The sequence below is a fragment of the Rhipicephalus microplus genome, chromosome X (genome assembly GCF_043290135.1).
Source record: "Rhipicephalus microplus isolate Deutch F79 chromosome X, USDA_Rmic, whole genome shotgun sequence".
Lineage (NCBI taxonomy): Eukaryota > Metazoa > Arthropoda > Arachnida > Ixodida > Ixodidae > Rhipicephalus > Rhipicephalus microplus.
Genome location: NC_134710.1, coordinates 492174630 through 492194996, shown reverse-complemented (window position 1 = coordinate 492194996; position 20367 = coordinate 492174630). Strand labels below are relative to the sequence as shown.

Sequence of the window (20367 nt, the reverse complement as noted above, 5' to 3'; positions counted from 1 at the left end):
CACTGTATACTCCACCTATTAGTAGACGTGTGGTTTGAAATGTTACAGTGCACCACAGACTCTCGTGGTTCGGTATACGATGTTCTTCCTGGAACGCTAAACCATCTTTTAAAGCGACAGCCACTCCACCTCCGCTGCTGTCACGATCCTCGCGAAGTAGGCTATAGCCTTCTGAAATTATTTCAGAATCATTAACACTGGGATGAAGCCACGTCTCGGTAATCACAAATATATCGGGTGCAAAAACCAGCAAGATCTCCTCTAGTTTGTGCGTTTTGTTCACTATACTTCTGGCATTAAAACACAACAAAAAAAACAACGACCGCGTGTTTGCTTGGCTTCATGTACTTGAACCACTGCCTTCGCGGCCAGCAATTTGAGAACGCGCCGGCTGCAGAGGTATCCCCTTTCCCACGTGCCTATCCCAAAGGGAGAGCGTGTCATTTATTTTCAGCTTATCAAAAAGAACCACAACCTTATCGCCGCTGTCTCGGTTAGATTTTGAGGACTGCCATGATTTTCTGCGTGTTTCACGGACTGCATATGAAAATCTTCGGAAACCGATTTGTTCGCACCTTTCAGCTTTGAACAGTTGGGCAGTATTGCCATCTTTTCAGCAAAGTCACAAAACCGCAGTATGACGGGACGATCCCTATCACTTATTTTTTTTGCCAACACGATGAATGCGCTCCACAGTCTTCACTTTAACTTTCAGTATATCGCTGAAGATTTCATTTTTGACATATTTCCTCAAAAATTCCAAGCCTTCGTCACTTTCTGGTATGCCGTATGTCACGATATTGTTACGGCGGCTTCTGTTTTCTAAGTCGTCCATTTTACTGCACAATTGTGCGACTTGCTTTTGAACCATGAACAGTTGCTTCACACTTTTCAACTTCTTCCTTACAGTCGTTGAGTGATGCCAGTGTATTCTCAATGAAAGACAAACGCTTTTGAGCGCCCTACATTCCGATCTGAAGCTCAGTTTGGGACGCCTTGATTTCGGTGACGGCATCTAAAATATTTTGCAAAACATGAGAATCAGGACCAGCCTCTACGTCAGAATTAGGACCTGGGTTTTCCTCTATGTCACCGCTCAGAATTAGCAGTAAGCTAACTATACGAGACGCATCCATACAGTATGACCACAAACTGCCGAGTATCGGCAACACCACAAGGCATGCACAGCTAGTTCTTAAACACTTCGTGAAATGATTTTTTTCACCAACCTGTGCATAGAAGAGCACGAAATCTAGCATCGTGCGCCGGGTGGTGCCACCGAGCCCACTGAAGCTTGGACTTAGGTGTTGCCCCATTTTATGCCGTTCCTCGTAGGTCGCTGGGTTTGCTGGGTTTTCGAAACTTCTATCAAGATGAACCACGTCACGTGAAGCCGAGTCAAACCAGGGAAGCGATAAGGCTGTAGCAGGGGCCAGGCCAACTTGATACGGTGTTGTCGATTTCACAGATGCAATGTGCCCCAAAGGCGCCGGAAATGAGGCATCGCCGCGCAAACCCAGTCCCAGGAACACCTATACATAGAAGAGCACAAAATTTAGCATCGTGCGCCTGGCCATGCCACCGAACTCACTGAAGCTTGGACGTAGGCGTTGCCCCATTTTATACAGTTCCTCGTAGGTTGGTGGGGTTGCTGGGTTACCGAAACTTCTCTCAAGATAGACCACGTGACGCGACGCCGCGTCAAACTGGGGAAGCGATATCGCTGTACCAGGGGCCAGGCCAACGTGATACGGTGCTGTCGATGTCACAGATGCAATGTGCCCCAAAGGCGTCGCAAACGAGGCATCGCCACGCAAACCCAGTCCCAGAAACGCCTGTGCATAGAAGAGCACGAAATTTAGCATCGTGCACTTTGCGGTGCCACCGAGCCCACTGAAGCTTGGACGTAGGCGTTGCCCCATTTTATACCGTTCCTCGTAGGTCGCTGGGGTTGCTGGGTTACCGAAACTTCTATCAAAACAGACCACGTCACGTGACGCAGAGTCAAACCACGGAAGCCATATTGCTGTAACAAGGGCCAGGCCAACTTGATACGGTGCTGTCGAAGTCAAAGATGCAATGTGCCCCAAATGCGTTGGAAACGAGGCATCGCCGCGCAAACCCAGTCCCAGGAACACCTGTGCATAGAAGAGCACGATATCTAAGCATCGTGTGCCTGGTGGTGCCACCGAGCCCACTGAAGCTTGGACGTAGGTGTTCCCTATTTTATACCTTTCCTCGTAGGTCGCTGGGGTTACTGGGTTACCGAAACTTCTATCAAGATAGACCACGTGGCGCAACGCCGAGTCAAACCAGGGAAGCGATAAGGCTGTAGCAGGGGCCAGGCCAACTTGATACGGTGTTGTCGATTTCACAGGTGCAATGTGCCCCAAAGGCGCCGGAAATGAGGCATCGCCGCGCAAACCCAGTCTCAGGAACACCTATACATAGAAGAGCACAAAATTTAGCATCGTGCGCCTGGCCATGCCACCGAACTCACTGAAGCTTGGACGTAGGCGTTGCCCCATTTTATACAGTTCCTCGTAGGTCGGTGGGGTTGCTGGGTTACCGAAACTTCTCTCAAGATAGACCACGTGACGCGACGCCGCGTCAAACTGGGGAAGCGATATGGCTGTAGCAGGGGCCAGGCCAACGTGATACGGTGCTGTCGATGTCACAGATGCAATGTGCCCCAAAGGCGTCGCAAACGAGGCATCGCCACGCAAACCCAGTCCCAGAAACACCTGTGCATAGAAGAGCACGAAATTTAGCATCGTGCACCTTGCGGTGCCACCGAGCCTACTGAAGCTTGGACGTAGGCGTTGCCCCATTTTATACCGTTCCTCGTAGGTCGCTGGGGTTGCTGGGTTACCGAAACTTCTATCAAAACAGACCACGTCACGTGACGCAGAGTCAAACCACGGAAGCCATATTGCTGTAACAAGGGCCAGGCCAACTTGATATGGTGCTGTCGAAGTCACAGATGCAATGTGCCCCAAAGGCGTTGGAAACGAGGCATCGCCGCGCAAACCCAGTCCCAGGAACACCTGTGCATAGAAGAGCACGATATCTAAGCATCGTGTGCCTGGTGGTGCCACCGAGCCCACTGAAGCTTGGACGTAGGTGTTCCCTATTTTATACCTTTCCTCGTAGGTCGCTGGGGTTACTGGGTTACCGAAACTTCTATCAAGATAGACCACGTGGCCCAACGCCGAGTCAAACCGGGGAAGCGATATGGCTGTATCAGGGGCGAGGCCAACGTGATACGGTGCTGTCGATGTCAAAGATGCAATGTGTCCCAAAGGTGCCGGAAATGAGGCATCGCCACGCAAACCCAGTCCCAGGAACACCTGTGCATTGAATAACACAAAATTTAGCATCGTTCGCCTGGCGGTGTCACCGAGCTCACTGAAGCTTGGACGTAGGCGTTGCCTCATTTTATACCGTTCCTGGTAGGTTGCTGGGGTTGCTGGGTTACCGAAACTTCTATCAAGATGGATCACGTGACGCGACGCCGAGTCAAACCGGGGAAGCGATATGGCTCTAGCCATGGCTAGGCCAACTTTATACGGTGTTGTCGATGTCACAGATGTAATGTGTCCTAAAGGTGCCGGAAACGAGTTAGGACAGGACAACCCTCACTCAAAAAATGACTGTTTACTATGAGAAACATAACGAATCAAGTAATTTGACTTTAGAGAGACTCGGTGTTCTGTGAAGGATAGAGTGTGGGAAGACGCTGGCAGGTACATGCAATGGTCGATTCTCTCTGAATACCTTACGCGGAATTTGAAAATTATTACAACAGAGAAGGGCAGAATATCTTACTCTGAACTAGCTTGAATAGAAATAACAGATCAGCGCGATTTTGTCGGCAATAAGTGATTGCAAAGACGATATTCTAGCAGTGTTGAAAGGTCTAGTGAAACGATATGTGTGAATGCCTATGAATTTTTTCTTAGCTCACTCAGAAGTGTTACTGCTGGAGTTAGCAAGGCCATTGAAGATCTTGCTTGCATATGTACTCAAGTTGAGAAAGACATATTGCGCTGTACATTTCAAAGAAGGCTATAGGAGAGCTGGATTCTCGAGAGATATTCTTTCAACACAGAGAGAATGAAGACCTCGCATGGCAGCACATTTATTAGGAATAGAAAAAATTTAGCATGCTATCAAAAAGAACACCAATATTACTGATCTCATAAACCCTAATAGCGGCACAGTATTCACAGAATTTGGAATAGACACGTTGGACGTTTTGCGATAGACGACAGCAACAACAACAACAACAACAATAATATTATTATTATTATTATTAATAATATTAAAATAATAATAATATTAATGCACTCATATCATAGTCCTATGGCCGAAAATATCTGGCCACAATAAAGCAAATGCTAGGGTCTTGGTGTCCACCAACCTCTATAGGCGACTGAGTGATTGCACATTTTGATAGGTACATGTACCGGCGTACATATTTTATAAGTAAATGCACCACAGTGTTAGTGCTGAAACGATATGTTCGCAAGCAGTTTTATTCAAAGTTTTGTTTGTGTACTTAGACAACATCGGTCAGCTAGACAAACTGTAGCTGTAGCTTGACACCACGAGAAAACTATTATTCATATTCATAAGTTGTCTTTTTTTTCTCTCTCTTTTCTCATTTGTGCTTTCAATTCTTAATCCTCTTATCCATGCTGAGTAGCAAGTCAGCGAATTTTACATGCCGGCTTAATTCTCTGCTGTTTAATAAAAAGTTCTCTTTCACTTTCTTTAATACGCGGCTGCACCTCGGAGGGCTGTTTAAATAATGTAGAGTTTGGCTTAGGCATCAGGCCAGCCCTTATTCGCATAAATGTGTCATACTAATTGTATTTGCAAGGTAATGTTTACGATAATTCTGACGAGGAACATGCGACCTCGACCAAATAATGACACACCCACACAAAATAGAAGTTTGTGAATACGGTAGCCTACGTTGAAGGTTGCAATAAAGCTTCAGCATTAGAATATATGGTCCCTTAAATGTGTATCATGTGTGAGTAAGTTGCACCCTTCTTAACGTCTGCTCGTTAAGTGTGTATGACATGACATTTATTTGACACTTGAAACGCTACACCAAAATAATTGTTCACTAATGAACTCATAAAATTTGCGATAAATTTACTATCTGTACAGCCCCGAACGTTACACGTAGCCAAAGGAAACGCAAGATTTGTTTGTGCAATAAATTAGTACAACTTTTATTTAGAATTTAGGTATATAGATGAATGGGAGTTGCAATCAAATAAGTTTTTTTTTCGAGGATACTCTCGTAAACATCGCACTGGGCAGGATATTACGATAAACGGCCGTTGAAAGCAATCACAGACGAGGTAAAAGAGAATAACTGAAATCTTGGTAAGTGAAGGGAGCATATAGCCATCAAAACCTTCCAATAATCAGCAGTTTTGTACACCAATATGCAAGATAAAAATGTATTTATATTACCATTTCTTGCTGCCACTCCAAACTATGCAATAATGTGAACTTTTTACAAGATGCATGCATGTCGCTTTCACATAATACTATATAGGATTGGTTGATCATAAATCGAGGAGCTTCAATACGTTTTGTGACCAGACACGATTCCTTGCTTGTATACATTATTTATGGCGTAATAATTGCAACCTATAGATTCAAACCAAAATTTCATGGAAAACTTGTACAAGTTGAATTACACGAATGCATGCATAGTTGTAACTACCACGTACACAAAGCTGACCCAAATTATTGTTTGTTTTATTGCACTGCAACTATATATGATCCTGCCCACGGCAAGTTTTCTTTTCACCCACTTTTCTTCATATTTACATTGCAATTTAGTCTAATATTTTCCCCTATACTTTCCTTGGCATTCTTGTACGTTAGATCTTGGTAATATTGTGTAAAAACACGGAAAAACGAGCCCTTAGGTATACACTTCTTTCCTTATTCAGTAACGAGGTTTTCGTACTGGCACACTTAGTGCCTTTAGGTTGTATACGAGGGACTATTGATAAGCTGCCCACTCGTAACACGTTTACGTGCTACGTGACGCCAAACAGGCTCAAAAGAGTGTGCCACACTCGCCGCCATGGCAACTGGTGGCACTGACTGACACTCCCAAGTTTAAATTTCATATAAACCCTAAAAAGTGGCTGGGGGGATGGCTGTCGTGGTAGCTCAATAGTAGAGCATCGAACGCGTCATTCGAATGTCGCAGGTTCGGATCCTGCCCACGGCAAGTTATCTTTTCACCCACTTTTCTTCATATTTACATTACACTTTGGTCTAATACTGTCCCCTATATTTTCCTTGGCATTATTGTACGTTAGATTTCGTTATTATTGTGTAAAAACACGGAAAAACGAGCCCTTAGGTATACACTTGTTTCCATATATATATATATATATATATATATAGCAGTCAAGTAGATTTTCCATAATCAGTCACGACGTGGTTTATTTCGACGTTTCGGCCTAGAGTCTAGCCTTCATCAGCTCAATCCTGATGAAGGCCAGACTTTAGGCCGAAACGTCGAAATAAACCACGTCGTGACCGCTTACGGAGGATCTACTTGACTACTTGCAACGCTACGGCCAGTCAACCACCATGCCTGCATTTATATAAATATGCACTTTTTCTGTAGAAAACAAGCAGGTCAGCTTTGTGTACGGATTGTTATATATGACAATACGCATAATAGTTTGTAATCTTGGTGCTATATGTACATAGATAATCCCATATAAGGGAGCACTTCCACATATAAGGATCTACTTGATATGTCTTATATGGTGTGGCCGTACCTTATAAGGCTGGGTTCGACAACTTACATGGACCAACCGCATCATATATGACTGTATATTACCCCACATATGAATCGACCCCGACAGTTATACATCCATATATGGTAAACGTCAGTATATATGCTGACATATATGCTTATATGTGACCAGACATAACTTATATACGTGCCATATATGGTATTTCCGTGAAGGCAAGCCAAGGGGATGAAGTATGAGAAGCTCAAGTTTCTCGTTCTATCACCTAAAGCTTAGGCAACTTTCTCGTGATGATGAGAGGAGAAACGAGACAAAGGAAGACAGGGATGGTAATCGTGAAGATCAGGTTGCTGAAGAGCAGTGCGTGTGCCGTGATTTCGATCATTAAGGATGTTGAGGCAGAGAGTGGCCTGGTACACCAATGTAACAAGTGTTGCAGTGCTAGCACGTAAGTGCTAGAAGGAAAGTGAACGGAAGGCGAGGAACGGAAGGCACAAATGACGACACGAGCGTTGACCAAATGACTTTATTTTTCGCAGCACACATGGTAAATATACAAACAGGCATAATCTTTTAACAGAAAACATTAGCAACGGGACATAGTACTGGGAGATAGACCGATAAGAACGAAGGCACAATGATGAAATTGCTAACACCTATCTAAAAGCACTATTTCATTTTCATGCAACGCCATGGAAGGCTGGCTCACGCATTTGTCTCCGAATTTTCTTAAGGCTTAAGGGTGTTGTAGGTAGCCGGCGGATCTAGCCTTGCATAATTTGCAGCAATTGCCCCACCCGGTTTCCTCTTTGGTAATTGTAGCTAAAGTGCTTTGTTTGTTTTTTAACTAATCACGAGCAGGCATTTAAAATAAAAATCATGCATAGCACGACGTAAGGCTACTTAAGACGGCGGCCTTTGTGCTATTCCACGTGCAGTATTGTGCCGGTACTCTAACTCACTGAACTATACCCCGAACATGATATACCTCAGCAATTTTCCGAGTTAATTTGTCTATACTGTCCATGGTTCGACAGTTCGATAAGTTGTTGCACACTATTACGAACGAAAACAAAAATATCATCATCTGCGGAGACATCAACGTCAACATTATCGACCCTACTAATCAGTCATGTTCTAATTATCTCGGGTGTTTACATGGCTACGGTTTTGAATCTTTAATAACCACTCCCACCAGATGTGACATAGCAGGATCTAGTACGTTAATTGACCACATATTAACCAATTTTGCTACAGACAATACAGAAGGAGTCATTGAGCACAGCATAACGGATCATTACCCTATATTCCTGACTTTGGGCACAGAAAATTACAAGTGTAAGGAAAACAAAGAGAGGATATCTTTTAATTCTCAAAAATTCGTATCTATGGTACAATCAATTGACTGGACCGTCGTAATAAGTGAATCCTGCGCTGAAAAGGCTTATCAGCTATTTCTGACTACAGTTACACAATGCATTAACGAATGCACGACGGTACACATCACAGCTCGTCATTTCAGTAATCCCAGAAAACCTTGGGTTACAAGGGCGCTACTTCGTTGTATCTTGAAGAAAAACCAACTTCACAAAAGAGAGTCTTGTGAGCCATTTAACTCTGAACTTAAAATTCGTTTCAAGAAATATTCCAACACGCTTGCAGCCGCACTTAAATGTGCAAAACGAGAATACTTTCAGAAAAAAATTTTGGATAATGGCAATGATACGAGGCGCAACTGGCAGGTCATAAACGAATTCTTAAATAATAAATGTCGTGAGCAGATAACGAAAATTAGAACTGAAGCAGAAACATACAGCCGTCCAACTGATATCGCCAATGCGTTCAGTGAGTATTTTAGCAGTACCTGTGAATCTCTGAGAAATCCCCCATTACCAACATTACCTCGCCAGCCTTATTCTTTCTTCTTGCGACCAACGAGTGCAGAGGAAGTTCTTCGTGTTATAACTTCGCTCAGGTCCACGGGACCTGGTCTTGACTCTGTTCATCCATCCCACATCAAGTTAGTCTCTAGTGAGCTATCTCCTGTCATTGCAGATTTTGTTAACAAGATGTTTAAAGCAGGCATTATTCCCTATTCCCTAAAAGTTGGTAGAATAACACCTGTTCACAAAAAAGGTGATCGCGAACTTCTGAGTAATTATAGGCCCATTTGTATTCTTCCATTTTTCAGCAAAATAATCGAGCGTCTTATGCATACAAGATTAATATCCTACCTGACAAAGTTTAATCTGTTGACATCTAAACAGTACGGCTTTCGGCCTGGCTATTCCACTGAGCTTGCGCTTCTAACCCTCACCGATAAAATAAAAGGGGCAATCGACCAAGGCTTCGTAGTTGGTGGCGTATTCATAGATTTAACGAAAGCTTTTGACACAATTAATCACAAAATTCTTATACATAAACTTGAATCGTATGGCGTAACTGGCCCTGCACTTCAATTTATATCTAGTTATCTCTGCAATCGCACTCAAGTTGTTCAGATTGACGGTAAAGTTTCAGCAGCTAAGAAAGTAAATCAAGGTGTTCCTCAGGGCTCGATCCTTGGCCCGCTGCTCTTTTTGCTATTTATTAATGATCTACCTAATGTTTTGACCGCTACAGATTGTATCTTATATGCAGATGACACGACCATTTTTACTTATGCTAACAATGTCGATGAGCTACAACGAAACATTAACGTGGATCTACATAATATAAGTTCCTGGTGTCGAATGAACATGTTAAGAATTAATCCATCAAAAACCGTTTTTATAGTTTTTCATTCCTTCCCGACTGTACTTTCAAAATCTATATCTGTGCGTCTGGACGATAATTTAATTCCCATGTCCGACAGTACAACGTTTCTCGGTGTAGTTCTTGATCGGCATATGAAATTCAATCTTCATGCGCAATCACTCATTCGCAAGATAACCTTTGGAATACGCGCCCTAATCAAAACCCGTTCATATTTTCAGCCACACATAATCCACTCCCTTTATCACGCACATATTCACAGCCATTTATCTTATTGCATATCAGCCTGGGGTAACACATATTTGACCCACCTCAACCAGCTACAACGCCTACAGAATCAAGCACTTCGACTCATGACTTTCAGCCATTTTTTAACCAATGCAACGCCACTTTATCAGAATTTAAATATACATCCTCTTTATCACCTCTTTCAGCTGAAGTTATCAGTTGTGATGTATAGGCTTTTTCGCGGTATTGTGCATATAGATGGCATTGTCTTGGAAGGCTTTGTAAATAATAATATTACTAGGTTTTCTGAGCTTGATAACCGCCTTCTGCCTAAAGTTCGCACAAACTACGGCAAGTTCACTACCACATTTACGGGAATCAAGCTGTGGAATTCCCTTCCTTACGTAATAAAATCATCAACCACAGAACATGCATTCAAAAACCAAGTAAAGAAATATTTTTTGCAACAGTTGTCTTCATCTTAGCAACTGCTTTTTAATGCAGCGATAACAATTGCTATATGTTATATTGTCCTTACGTTTTGTATTATAACTTGCGCTTGTTTGTTCTACAGAGTTTTCTTTTTTGCCTTGCTAAACATATATGTATTTTCTACTTTCGTTTTTTCGCACTGTGCTTTTTTTTTTTTGAAGATACCGTAACAACTGAATGTTGTATATTTTGTTTCTTCTCCCGTTAACATCATGTATGGGAGCCCCCCTGACAGTTTCCAACTTTGGGGCTCCTTGTGTGTATTACCAATCCTGTACGCACTTTTCTGTAAACTGACATCGTTGTTGAATAAACTTGAGACTTGAGACTTGAGATACTCTGCTCCAGCACAGTCACGGCCTGAAATTGAAGCTGGCACCCGCAAGTTTTACAGCACATAATAAGGTTAGAAATTAACCCTTTGCATAAATTGTTCATATGCTCTCCCAAAGTTTTATTTATGCAAAGTCCAATTTGCCCTATACGCCGACGACCACACGCCAAAGGAAGCATGTAAACAACACCAACTACACATTCTATAATTGTATTATAGGGTTTGACAGCGCATGTCCAACTCTTTATGGTAATCCCACTGAGGCGTTCATCTGTCAACCTGCAAACCTAGTCTACTTCGCACGGGGCTGATAAAACCACATCCATACCATATCTCGAGCCCACTTTTTTCAAGCCATGAGCTATATTGTGAAGGTAAGGAATGACAGCCACTCTTTAAAAGAGGATAGTCTTTCTTGGGGACCTTCGACGAAAAATTTTGATCTGTTTGTCTGTATGTCTGCCTGTACATTTGTCTTTTTGTCCGCCCTGACGATACCTCTTACGGCAGCAAACGGCTAACCCCTTCCGCAGTGCCCACCAATATTGCTCAAGGTTTAGCGTTCATAGTTGTGCGACTGTCCATTAAAAAGCAATTATTGCGCATAACTGAGGTACCACAACCACTATTCGAGGTTTTCTATGTCGGCCTTTATACTTGAAGAGGCACACACAAGTAATTCTAAGGAATGTAGCGTTCATTCACGCTGCTCTGACAGTGAAACGCGATGCTCAAAAAGGTGTTTCCAACGCTTTGCTACAACGTCACGGTGGTGGCACCTGCCCGTCGCTTTGCGTTCTACACCTTATCCCCTCAAAGATTGGCGCGCATCTTTCTCCGCGGGCTGCACGCCTTTGTTTTCGAAGATAACTGCTAGATGGCACTTGTGCCTACCGTGCCTAGACCCACTCGTTCGCCTTCGCCACACGCTCGAGGCACTCTAACGCAGCCACTGCAGAATTTCATTCACCAACTTTCTTGTGCAGATCATCAAATAAACGTTTTAGTCACTCTCTCCAGACGCAAGACTATCGTCTTTCGACCACATTTACAGTGTATCATGTAGATTTGGGCCAATTTGTCGCTATTTCGTTCTTGCCGGCTTCTCTTGCTTTTTTTATTTTTCGCATCAATGTTTCGCACAATGAAGAATTGACATTTCTCGGGAATCCCACTGAACGAAGTCTGTTAATTTGTATGTTGAACTATCAGTGACCTTATGCAGGCATGACTTAGATAAGCTAGCACTTATAGCCGACAAAGCAATTGCTCTCTTAACCAGTTTTGTGTGCAGAAAGCGCATAGTTTAACAAGGGCTTAACACTCTTTGGTAAGTACTGCCAGCACACATGATTCGAAGACATTGTGACATTAATATTCAAAAACCTCATTGATCCCTGTTGGGGAAATTTGCAGGTGAAGTCTAGCCCACACCCATGTGTTTTAAAAGCTCCTAAAACAATCTCAGCCAGGTTTCGCCTATTTTTTACCGACGACTGCAGAAAAATTGAATATCATCCACATGTCTGACAGCGGTTTGTACCAAATATTCAACCTTTTATTTAAGGACTGTGTCAACCTTCGCAAGCAAATTTTCACTCAGAACCAAGGCGACTCTTGAACCTATGCTAGATCCCTTGCGTTGTCTATAAAGAAACCTGCCACACGATACAAAAGTGGAATTTGGGTAGAAAAGCAAAAGTTCATGAAACAACTAGCACTGTCGCCCCTTTGATTGATGAAAATTTTGGCGCGGCTATCCTTGGTTATACATTCCCTAATATACTGTAACAAGGTGCTCTGAGAAATGGAGTAAAACAAATCAACAACGTCGATACTTAAAACTGGGCACCCAATAAGGTTATGATCCTTGAGGTATCTGACGACCGCTTGTGAATTACGCTCGTGGTAGGGATCTTCGATTACAAGACTAGATAGATGTTTTTGCAGGTAACCTCCCAAAAGCCTCTGCCAGGTTTCCTTTTCAGAAACAGTTGCCCGCAGGGGTTGTTTCAGCTTATGGCTTTTTATATAGTGAAAAAAATTGACAGTTCTTGTGAACTCTGGTTTCTGTTTCTCTCTTTCCGTTCTCTTTTTTTAACACTTTCGAGCTTGCGCTGCAACCCTATTTTAATTCAATTTATTCAACAAGCCAATAGCCATTTTTCCACTGGTACACCAAGTTTATCTGATTCCGAGGGTTCGTTTGGATGCACTTATAGGTCAATGGGGAGAACCAACCGAGGCCTTCGCAATGATGTCCCGGACCTTTTTGACAAGAATCAACGCCTAAAGTCTGCCGCAGACTTCAAAGGAGTCTGCGCTGCTGTCACCGAAAAGTGGATGCAGACATCTCAGAGGAACGTGTGCTATCAACTGGAGTACACCAAAGGAACATTTTTGTACTGTGTTGATTTTGTGAACCCAAATGTGAAACATTTAGCCTTAGCGTTCAAAACATGTGCAATTATTTTTCAGTTAGTGCTTGTAAAACTGATGATTTAGCGAGCTCTTGAGTAATTTTGCAAACTATCAGTGCTATTTCTTTCTCTCTGTATCAGTTCTATGAGATTCGTACCATTGTTGAACCCCTATCGTTTTGGAGACTCCACAATAACGAGTGGCCCGTGCTAACGTTAAAAGGGCATTTTCAAAGCTGAAAGTCGTAAATAGATAGTAGCGCGCTTTCATTACTGAGAGCAATCTCGAAAAGTATGCTTGCCTGCTTTACAATAAGCTTTAACAGAAGGCTGTTCTACGCAAAATTTAAGGCGTTCTCTGTTCAGGTATTTCGCTTGTGCCTATATGTCTTGGTCCCTTCAAACTCTAGGAGAAATGAAATGTGCTTCATGTGTTTTATTATTTTAGTATTCAGACAAAAACCGATCTAAAATCTTAGGGTGTTGAGAATGATAGATAACTCGGAATTCCAGAACTTGGCGATTTACGGGAAATGAACTCTGATGAGAGACAAATTTGTGCCAGATATGTGAACTCCGATAAACACCCGTGAATTTTCCACAAAAATAAACACCAAAAACAGAGAGCCGCACTTAGGACCAACGATGTCTTATTAAAAGCGTGCTTCAAGCTTTTAAATGCGAAACATGTCTTAGTCACCCAATGTCGCGCTTTTGCGTCGGCGGTGGCGCCGTTTACAGCGCCACTGCGCATGCTCGCGTCTCACGCCCCGTGCCGCACGCTCGTGTCTCGTGCCGAGACGCGGATGCTGACGTCTTCGCAGGCCCAGGAAGACATTCGCACAACTGTCATTCCCCTCCCCCTCTCACCGCTCAAGGCCGACGCAGGCAGCGTCTGCAAAAAAAAAACGACTTCTCGCGCTGCACAACCGTTCACTGGCCCCCACATATAAGTAGGCACTCGTGTCATTCGTGTCCTGCTTGTCTCTGTGTCATCGTTTTGTTCTCACGCTATAACTATCGTCATGTCATACCAACTAGCCCAAGCTGCCACACTTCGGAATTCAGTCACGGGCATCTTCACTTGGCTTTCGCTTGACGTTGAAGGCAATGCTTCTCTTTCAATCAATAAATAAGAATACCCTATTGAAAATCCTGGGTTGGTGGATGCTGGAATCGTTGGTGGATATGCTGGAAATATTAGTGGATATGGTGGATATATTAGGGGATATGGTGGAAACTGTAGTGGGCATAATGGCCGATGACGGCGAGAGTGGAAAAATGATGGCAGATGGTGGACGGCAGTAGTGGGGAGCCAATGGTGGTGACGGTGGGAAATTCGGGCTGATGATGGCTAGAGTGCAAAAAATGGTGGCAGATGGTGGTGGTGGTGGCGAGCCAATAGTAGTGACGGTGGAAAATGCCGGTTCATGGTGGCTAGGCGAAACGGATGTGGCGGAAGGCTTGGTAAGCAAAGTGGATGACGGTGGCTTGATGGAAGCTTGGTGGATGGCGGTGACATGATGAAAAGCGCATGAAAGTATGTGAAATCACTTATTTGTAGTGTTTTATTCTTGAATGCGCAGATATATATGTTTACGGTCAAAAGGAACCAACGCTACTCATTGAGCTTTCTAGTACGTTTGTTTTTTTTAATTCCTGTGGTGCCAACAACGCTTCAATTTTTGCGGAGCATAGAGTATGCAGCTGGGAATATGTTTACATTTCGCGCACGTACTTACATCAGTTTTACATCCGCGATGTGTTTTTTGTTGGGATGTTTAGAAGACTGGAGTTGTCACAGTGAACACGAAAATAAATGTTTTACATCGGCGTGTAGCTGTCAACAAATAAATGAGCTCCCGTTCGCAATTGCATGCCCCTTTCAATGTTAGAGCAGAACACAGCGCGGTCACTTGATGTCGCCATGCTAGAAACGCAACTCTGGTAATTCTTACACACTCTATTGTTTGAGCCGTACCTTTAGGTTAACAAAGTGCGTGCGAATACGCATAAACTTTCAACTTTCAACATGCGTCCAGATGAGTCCCAGCAAAATTTACTTTCACTCTTCTGCTTTACCACCATGATAACCACCAAGGGTTAGTCATACTGACCGAGCTCGTACAGGTGTTAACAGCACTTTTGGGTTTCAGAATACAAAATATTGACGAGTAAAAATCACAATACAGCACAGCTGCGGCATCGTTTAACCTAAATAGTCTTTTTTATTGTGTACGGTGTCCACGCAAGAAGCGACAAACATTGATGCGACACGCTTGCAGCACTTCCACCAAAGGTACGCCTCCCTTCACCGGCAGCCGCCGGTTGCACTCGCCGGCACTTCTCTGCCTCTTATGCGGGAACATAGACACGTCAATTCGTACGCTTACTGAACCAATATGACAGCATAATGTTTTTGGCACACTGCATTTGTTTTGGACAAGCCGTTATGTAGCTTTTCTTAACGACAGAGCAACAGCGGTATGCTGGAACGACTGCGGTGTGCGTTGCGCGAAAAACATCAAAATCAATCGTGTGGGCAATCAATCGAATGAGCGGAGAAGCGTAATAAAGCCTGAAGTGATATCGCCCTTTGGAAAGAGCGAGAAACGGGCAATAAACTTGCCAGTAACCGCCGATAAACTCTACCGGCTCCTTAGTCCATTGAGTTGGTTTTTTTCTTGCGGTTGTATATTGTAACAAATAAATAGCGCCGTTGCCATTATCGCAGTGGCAATAGCTACACGGACCAGTTGTTCGTGTTTATCAAATGTGCAAAGTTTAGTAGCAGGTGCAGATCCCGTCCCTCCCGAGTAAACAACAAATAGAACTGAAGCTAAACGGTGACTTTGTGAGTTGACTACTTGGATGGATGGATGGATGGATGTGGCTGTACCCTTTAGATCGGGCGGCGGCTAACGCCACCTAGCCGTAATACTTAGTGAACTAACCATTAGAGTTATCTTTTTTCATTTAAATAGTGAGGTTGAGGATTCGTACTTTGCAGTGAAGGGTTTATTTTCACTCATGCCTTGACTTTATCCACCAATCAGATAAGCTCCTTCTAGTTAAGTCTACCCGATTAAAGTCTATTTTGCCTTCCTTGTCCCTAAGCCCGAGTGCTTTGAAAAACTCTGTGCCATCATCGTGAACTACAGGGTGAAGCTCTTTACAGAACATTATCAAGTGTTTGGCAGTTTCTTCTTCCTCTCCACACGCACTGCATCCTGTGTCTACGCCTTCGTATATGGCCCGATATGTCTTGGTTCGAACCACTCCCGTCCTGGCCTCAAAAAGTAGAGAAATACCCCGAGTATTATCATAGATCCTTTCCTTGGCGATTTCCTGCTTAAAATTTTGATAGATCTCTATTGCGGACTTAATCATGCCGATTCTCCGCAAGTCAGTTCCCGTTTTCTTCACTTTCTTCTTAACCGACAGTTCTTCTTGGTTTGGCCACCTGCTGTTTTCTAAGTATTTACCAGTCAATTTCCTGGTTCGCTTCCTCCATTTTGTATCGACATTCTTCATGTACAAGTTGCTGAAAACCTTCCTAGCCCAACGCTGCTCCCCTATTTCTCTCAATCGCTTCTCAAATTTTATCTTGCTGCTAGCTTCCCTGCCCTCAAATGATGTCCATCCCTTATCACCTTGTACTCCCTGATTTGATGTATTCTCGTGAGCTCCTAAAGCAAGCCTAACTATTCCACGTTGCTTAGTTTTTAATCTTGCTTGAACTTCTGATCTCATGCACAAGACCGCATTGCCGAACGTCAGCCCAGGAACCATGACCTCTTTTCATATTCCTCTCACAACATCATACCTAGTGTAATTCCACAGTGCCCTAATTTTCATCACTGCTGCATTCCTGTTACCTTTAGTCGTCACGTATATTTCGTGTTGCCCTAGGTACTCGGTCCCCATGCTTATCCATACGCCCAGATATTTGTATTTATCTGTTATCTCTAGCGTGACCTCCTGTATTCTAAGCTCACTACCTTCGTTATCATTGAAAATCATGACTGCTGATTTTTTCCTCACTGAATCTAAAATCTAACCTATCTCTCTCATTACCGCAGATGTCCATGAATCTCTGCAAATCTTCCTTGTTGTCGGCCATTAGCACTATATCATCTGCGTACACTAATGCTGGTAGTCCCTGATCAATGAGTTTTCCTTGTTTGACTAAAGAGAGGTTGAAGTCCAGTTCACTTCCCTCTCATTTGGCTTCTAATTCTTGTAGGTACATCATGAATAAGAAGGGTGACAGAGGACACCCCAGCCTAAGCCCCCATTTACCTCTGCAGGCTTAGAGACCTGTTTTTCCCACTTTATAACTAGCTTGTTACCTTTATAGATATCCTTTGAAAGATTAGTGACTACATGTTCCACGCTTAGTGTGTCCAGTATTCCCCACAATTCCTCTTTAACCACTCTATCGTACGCTCTCGTGATATCCAAAAATGCGAGCCACAGGGGTCTGTGTTCCTTTTCTGCTACTATTTCGATGCACTGCTTCAGTGAGAACAGATTGTCTTCCTACCTCCTGTGCTTCCGAAACCAATTCTGCAGTTCCCCCAGCACCCCCTTATCATCTATCCATGCCTGCAGTCTTTCCTTTATATTCTGCATCGCCATCCTGTAGACCACTGATGTCACTGTTATAGGACGGTAGTGGTTTATGTTAGCTTTGTCCCCCTTTCCTTTATAGATCATGCTCATCCTGCTAAGTTTCCACCCATCGGGAACTTCACCATCGATTATCAGTTTGCTCACTGCCTCTCTCAAAGCCTGCTTAGACTTTGGACCTAATCTCTTTATCAGCATAATAGGAATGCCATCTGGGCCTATTGAAGTACTACTAGGAACCCTTTTCTCAGCCCTTTCCCACTCTCGATGTAAAAATTGAGCCATTGCACCACTTGATTCGTCCTTGTCTATTGTGGTGCGTAAAGCACTTCTTTGTTGAAATTTTTCCGTCACCCTTGTTCTTATATATTCAATAGCTTCGGCCCCTTCTAGCTTAGCACCTTGGGCTGTAGTTAGAAACCTCTGCTCTAGGCTCGTCTCATATCTTAGGGAGTTTAGATGGTTCCGAAATTTCGCAGCTGCTTTTCTATCTTTTTTATGTACGTCTGCCAGCCACTGAGCTCCCTTTCTTCTAATCTATTCATTGATCAGAAGGCATGCATCCCTTCTACAGCTTAGAAAGTTTTCCCATTTTCTTTCAACATCATCTCTCGGTTCACCCAGCAGCTTTGCATATCTGTGTTTCCTAGAGGCTTCCTGACGTTTCGCTATGGCTCTCTTAACTTCCTCATCCCACGAACTTTTGGGTTTGTGTCCTCTTTTCCGGGGTGACTTTCACGCACCTTAGCAAGCTCTTGCTCAAACAGTCTAATTAGATTCGTGAATGTCCACACTGTTTTATGATCCTCCGTGATCACTTTCTCAATTTGTTTAGTGGCTATTTAATTTGCCTTTGACGATAAAAAGTTTCCTGTAGTTGCTCATGTTGTCTCCTTCCCACTTTCAGTGTTCTTCCAAAACTTAGCTTGATACGTTAATGATCACTACACAGACTTTTGGAGCCACCTTCATCTATGTGCATTCCGCTGAGCTTATCATACATCATATGTGACATAAGTGCATAATCTATCGTCGACTGCAGCCTTCCTACCTCCCATGTTATTTGCCCTTCACACTTCTCGGTACTGTTGCAAATGATCAAATCAAGCCTTTCACATATATCCATGATTATTTTGCCTGTCAGGTCGGTATACCCATCTATATCTTCTATGTGCGCATTACTGTCTGTTAGTATAATTAGCTCGCACTCTCTTCCTAACTCCTGAATGTCCTTTGTTATACACTCTACCATTGCCTGGTTTTCCTCTCTGGCCTTCGCTCCCGTCCACAAGTACACGAAACCAAGGAAAGTCATTTGACCTGCCACTTTCCCTTTTAGCCATAAATGTTCCTTGCACTCCTGCTTGACCCTTTGCCAGTCTGTACTTTTATGAATGAATGCCCGAATACCACCCCCCTTTCTGCTGCCTTCTGTTTTGTTACAATATACCCAGGCGTAGTCCGCATTGTTCGGAGGTTGTTCCTTGTCCCTGAGATGTGTTTCTACAAAATCGTATACCATCGGCCTCTCTTCCCTCAGCTGTTCTTCTATCTCTTCCCACTTCAGCCTGTTCCTACCACCATGCATGTTAATATACCCTATGTCTGAATTGGCGCGGCGCTCGTGGCTACATCAATTTATGCCCCGGATTCTACCTATCTTAGATACTTGTGCCACTTTAGAATTGTATCTGTCCATACCACCTGTCAAAGAGTCTCCCTGGTTGTTTTCCTCGTTACTAGCTATCCTGCACCCCGAAAGACCCGCTTGCCCCCCAAAAAAGCTACTGCGCGTCCCACAAGTCGCCAACCCACCTCACGACCTAGCCGCCCATCGAAGTGAATTCTGTCTCGTTGAAAACCACCCCACCCATGCACCTCTCTATTTATTTCCACCACCTCAAAGCCTTTCTCTCGACTCATCCGCCATATCTCTTGGTTTGCGTTGACAACCGCTCTTTGCAGGTTGCTATCACGCAAAGGTACCTCCGGTATCGTGCATATCACTACCTGTACCTGAGGAGAAGTGGCGCGCATGTCATCGACGCTTTTCGTCAGTGTGGTCGCTAGTCCTGCTGTATCTTCACTTAAGACATCGTTTACACCGCCTAAAACTATCACGAGGTTTCGTCTATCAGCTGTAGCTTTGAGCTTTGGGCTCGCTTGCCACATGACTGCTTCCAGCTTGCGTCCTAGGAACGCCCCTACTGCAACCCTCTTGTCACCTTTTACCATCTCTTTGATAGCTTCTGTTCATCGATTTAAATTCGAGTCCCCGGTGATTATCACATGCTGTGACTTTTCAGCTGGAGCGTCTTGCACCTGGGGGCTAATTGCACCTGTGACGACGGCTGCTTTGTCCCCTCCCCACCCTGCACTACCTCGCTGAAGCTGGGCCTTGCGACAACTGTACCAGCTGAACCTGTTTTTCCCAAACTTACTTCCGCTTTCTTCTCCGCTGTTGTGGTCGCCGGTTGCCTACTGTTTTCTCCGTAGAACGCTCCTTTGTTCAGCTTCGCTAGTGCTTCCTCGGCGGACTTCAGTCTTTCTCCCATTGCCCTCGTTTTCTCTTGCTCTGTCGCCAACGCAGTCTCGTGCTCGGCGATTCTCATAAGCAGTTCACTCTGGGCAACCATCATTTTCTCCATTCTTTCCTCGACCTCACATTGCCTACACTTTGCGTCAGCCTCTTCTCCATCAG

General features: G+C 43.8%; 1 protein-coding gene and 1 long non-coding RNA gene across 5 annotated transcripts in view; one reads left to right on the top strand and one right to left on the bottom strand.

Moving 5' to 3' along the window:
- Nucleotides 1-14906, top strand: part of LOC142776725 (uncharacterized) — a 92761-nt gene extending 77855 nt beyond the window's left edge. Inside the window, exon 2 of the long non-coding RNA XR_012887762.1 lies at nucleotides 12837-14906. This is a non-coding gene — a long non-coding RNA (uncharacterized LOC142776725). The remainder of the gene's footprint in view (nucleotides 1-12836) is intronic.
- Nucleotides 1-20367, bottom strand: part of LOC119161647 (low choriolytic enzyme) — a 1178895-nt gene that overhangs the window by 992937 nt on the left and 165591 nt on the right. The gene's annotated exons all lie outside the window — the stretch shown is intronic.